This window comes from Chiloscyllium plagiosum, unplaced genomic scaffold (genome assembly GCF_004010195.1).
Source record: "Chiloscyllium plagiosum isolate BGI_BamShark_2017 unplaced genomic scaffold, ASM401019v2 scaf_10118, whole genome shotgun sequence".
Lineage (NCBI taxonomy): Eukaryota > Metazoa > Chordata > Chondrichthyes > Orectolobiformes > Hemiscylliidae > Chiloscyllium > Chiloscyllium plagiosum.
Window position 1 is genome coordinate 1 of NW_025213935.1, and position 4,438 is coordinate 4,438.

A 4,438-nucleotide genomic window follows, 5' to 3' on the forward strand; every position below is an offset into this window, starting at 1 on the left:
TAAGTTAGAAGATGATGGAATAATGATGTCCTTCGACATAACAGCCCTGTTCACATCCATTAACATCAACGTGTTCAAAGAAAACTGGAGACACTACTCGAAGAACCAAAGACACAAACACAGCACCAACTTCATCAGCAAAGATAGCACTATCCAGCTCGTGGAACTGTGCCTTAACTACCCACTTCATATTCAGTAACAAGCCCTACAAACAAATCAACGAAACACCCATGAAACCACCAGTATCAGGATTCCCAGCAGAAGCAATAATTCAGAGTCTCAAGCCAACAGCCCTTCCAACGATCCAACCCAAACTTTGTGTCCGCCACAGTGATGACACTTTAGTCATCAAAAAATGAAGCAAATTAGAGGAAAACTACAACACATCAACAATATCCTTACTGGCATAAAATTCACAAAAGAGGAGAACAACAACAAAGTGCCAATTCTAGATGTCACAGTAGAGCGAACAGTCAATGGTAAATTCAAAACAGCGTCTACAGGAAAAACAACACACACGAACCAAGTACTTAGCTACAGAAGCAATGATCCCTGCACATACAAACACGCCGGAATCAGGACACTATTTCAACGTGGCACTACACACTTCAGTAACCAGTCACGACGAAGACCAAGAAGTGACTGTCCAGCGCATTTAAGGAGAATGGGTAGGCAAAAGATCCACTGAGATATACTTCCCTGACCGGGAATCGAACCCGGGCCGCAGCGGTGAAAGCGCCAAATCCTAACCACTCGACTACCAGGGAGACAGCAGCGCCACATCACAGCCCTTTTGTAAATTGCTTCCCTGCCCGGATTTCGAACCCGGGCCACGATCGTGAGAAGGCTTCCACCAACATCATTGCTTGTATCCATTGCTCCCGATGCGGTATCCTCTACATTGGGGAGAGTGGAGACTCCTCGCAGAGTCAAGTCACAGCGCTTGAGGGAACATCTCCAGGACACCCGCACCAATCAACCCCATCACCCTCGCAACTCCCCCTCCCACTCTGCCGAGGACATGCAGGTTCTGGGCCTCCTCCATCGCCGCTCACTCCCCACCCGATGCCTCATCTTTCGCCTCGGATAAATTCAACCCCAAGACATCAATGTGGACTTCACCAGTTCCCTCATTTCCCCTCCCCCCACCTTACCTCAGTTCCAACTTTCCAGCTCAGCGCTGTCCTCATGACCTGTCCTACCTGCCAATCTCCCTTCTCAACTGTTCGCTCCATCTCCTCTCTGACCTGTCACCTCCATCCACACCCCCATTCACCTATTGTACTCTTTGCTACCTTCGGCCCAGCACCTCCCAATTTGTCTCGCCAACCATGGAAGCGTCCTGCCTCTATTCCTAATTAAGGGCTTTTGCCCGAAATGTCGATTTTCCTGCTCCTCGGAAGCTGTCTGACCTGCTGTGCTTTTCCAGCACCATTCTGACCTAAACTCTGGTTTCCAGCATCTGAAGTCCGCACTTTTGCCTACCCAATAAACCCAGTGTGACGATTTCACATCAACAAACTGACACTAGCAGACACAACGTCTGCAGAAACCCTAGCCACATTACTTTACATTAAAGACAACTGTGAAATGATTTCCAGACAACTCAACCCTCTCAGCATTAAACAACGGCTAGTGAACCTTGAATACCCTATGCAAACAACCCATAAACGAATGTTATTTACAAAATACCATACAAGGAAATATATACATGAACTCTGCCGCACAGTTCTCTGTGGCAAGAAATGCTGGGATGAGATAAGGAAGATTGTTTCAGCCAAAACGAATCGGCACTGACTGGACAGCCATTTAAAATCAACGCTGTCAGGCCAGGATGGAAGACTGGAAGGGATAATCAGTTTTCTTATTTCCTGAAGATTTACAAAGCTGAGACTGGGTTTTGGCGTTTCTTCCCTTTCCACTCCCAGAAGTCGCAGTGGTTGAGGCGGTGAGTTGGGGAAAGTGAAATGTGCCCGTGAGCAGCGTGTGGGGCTCTTTCAGCTTCCCCTCCTCTGACAGCGCTGTGACGTGACTCTGATGTTCTCAGGGACACTGACTGACGCGAGACAGTGAAAAGATTCTCATTCCCGCAGATCGGGAAGTCAAACCGTATGCCGGCTTCAGGACAATGTGAAAGATTACTTGGGGTGTGTGAAGAAGCTGTGAGCTGCATTTCAAACAGGTAGGTGGAGTCAGATGCGTCATCTATTGCGCCCCTGGCCGTGTGCGTACCTGACGCCACCATGATGCAGAGTTCTGACGTTAATATGGACATGCGCAGCAATGGGAACATTGACAAGGTGAACAACCAAAGATAATCACCGTCACTGCTTCCCTTCCATAGTCCCAACTTTGTGAAGCAGTGTCTTTCACTGGCAAATAAAACACCTTTGTCCTCAGGTGCCTGCTTCATTTCGATCACGACTTCACGCCCCTCACTGTTCTAGTCTCATTTCCAAACTCTTGGCTCATATCCTCAATAGCAGCTCTGGGGATATCTGCTTGTTCCACCCTGACATGCAGTGGGTTGCAGATTCCCGACAAGTCCCAATGCGATTGAAATATTTCAACCCCTCCACTGATTTGCATCTTTAAAAAAAAGTGGAGCAATCTCCCTTTCCTTTTGACGACAGTTCTCAACTGTCGTCGGCAGGGTTCACACCTGCGTGGGGAAACTGCAATGGATTTCATGTCCATCGCATTCACCACTCGGCCCACCAATACAGAACCACACTGAAAGCTTCATTTCCCAGGTCTCTCTGCCTGTGGAGCTGAGAAAGAGTGAATCATTGCAGAGTTTGTTTGAATCCAATCACTTCACAGGTTTCGAAAGGGTTAAATATCTGCAAATGGCGAGTCTGGGTGTTTCATCCCGAAAGATGAAATGGACGTTCAGTTAAAAACCAAACCAGTAATTGCAGGAGCAACTCAGCAGGTCAGGCAGCATCTGTAGAAAGAGAATCAGAGACAATATTTGAGAACTTTTTTTTCCTCATCCAGGTACAGCCAAACCTACTGGTTGCTCCAGCAGTTACGCTTTCTGTCTCGGACTCTCAGCATCCGCAGCCCTTTACGTTAGAAATTCAATCAATTCAGAAACTCATTTGTGCTTCCTCAGTGGAAAAGATTTCCGTTTGGGAAACATTTTCCTGACACCATTAAAAGCGAGCATCTTTGCAGCCAAGAAAGCGGTAGGAGCGGGAACAACCAACGCTCCGTCCCTGGGTGGTCTCAGAAGCACCAACTGTCCGGTCAACAGGCGAACGCGCTGACCAGTTGCGCCACAGCGACAGGCCCCGAGCACCCTGCACAGTCTCATTGAGGAAGCTACTATTCAATTCATAATTCAACCTGCCCCGCCCAGAATTACCATTGTCAAAGCACTGATAACATGGTAGTTTGGTGTCAGCTCGGATTACAGGTCCTGATTTCTCTGTCCTCTGGTCTCCCTGTTCCCACAGAGTTAAATGTTGTCTGTTCTCAGCTCTGCTCGATTTCTGCTGAATCTTTGACCCCCTTTTACACCTTCTGGAGCAATTAAATATTCTGAGTCTCCAGGAAATGACACCTTATCTATACCCCTCCTGATTTTTAAAATCTCAATAAAGTTATCTGTCAACTTGCTCGGCTTCGTTGGAAAAATGTCCCAGCTTCTTCTTAACTCAAACCCTCCATTCCCAGCAGCACGCTGGTAAAGTAGGGAATAAGGATTTGTATCAAATCACATAAATGTACTGTCTGAAAAATTATGGCTGTGTTCTTGCCTGAGATATTGAGAGTCCCTGGTGTAAGTAATTACGAATGCAATTATTTTGGTCACAGAATTGAACAATCATTTTGCAACAAAGGGGTCTACTCTGATAAGGAGGTAGTGGTCATTTCTCGGGTAAGTGAACAGTTTGTAGATCAGGGAGATGAAGTTCCAGACACTTGGGAAAGGCAAGAAATGATTGTGATAAATAAGACAAAGAACTGTGGATGCTGGAAAACTGAAATAAAAACTGACAACACTGGAAAAACTCAGCAGGACTGGAAGCATATGTGGAGAAAAAAGCAGAGTTAAGGTTTCCAGTCCAACAACTCCTCTTCAGGATTCTGAAATAGTTTGTGAGAACCTCTTAAGACTACTGCTCCGCTTCAAGACAATAATACACAGGAGCAGGATGAGGCCATTTGGCCCATCGAGTCTACTCCACCAGTCGATCATGGCTGATATATTTCTCCATCCCATTCTGCTGCCCTCTCCTCATAACCCTTGACCCCTTACTAATCAAGAACCTATCTCTGTCTTAAATGCCCTCAATGACTTGGCATCCTCAACCCTTCTCCGAGTGGAAACATCATCTCCACATCCACACTATCCGGTCATAGAGTAGCACAGCGCTGCCTGACCCACTGTGATCTTCAGCATTTGTTGTTTTCAGGAAGGATTCCAGCA

General features: G+C 46.7%; 1 non-coding gene across 1 annotated transcript; it reads right to left on the reverse strand.

Annotated features, from left to right (window-relative positions):
• Positions 1-695: 695 nt before the first annotated feature.
• Positions 696-767, reverse strand: trnae-uuc. The gene has a single exon. It is a non-coding gene; the product is annotated as a tRNA-Glu (tRNA).
• Positions 768-4,438: the final 3,671 nt, after the last annotated feature.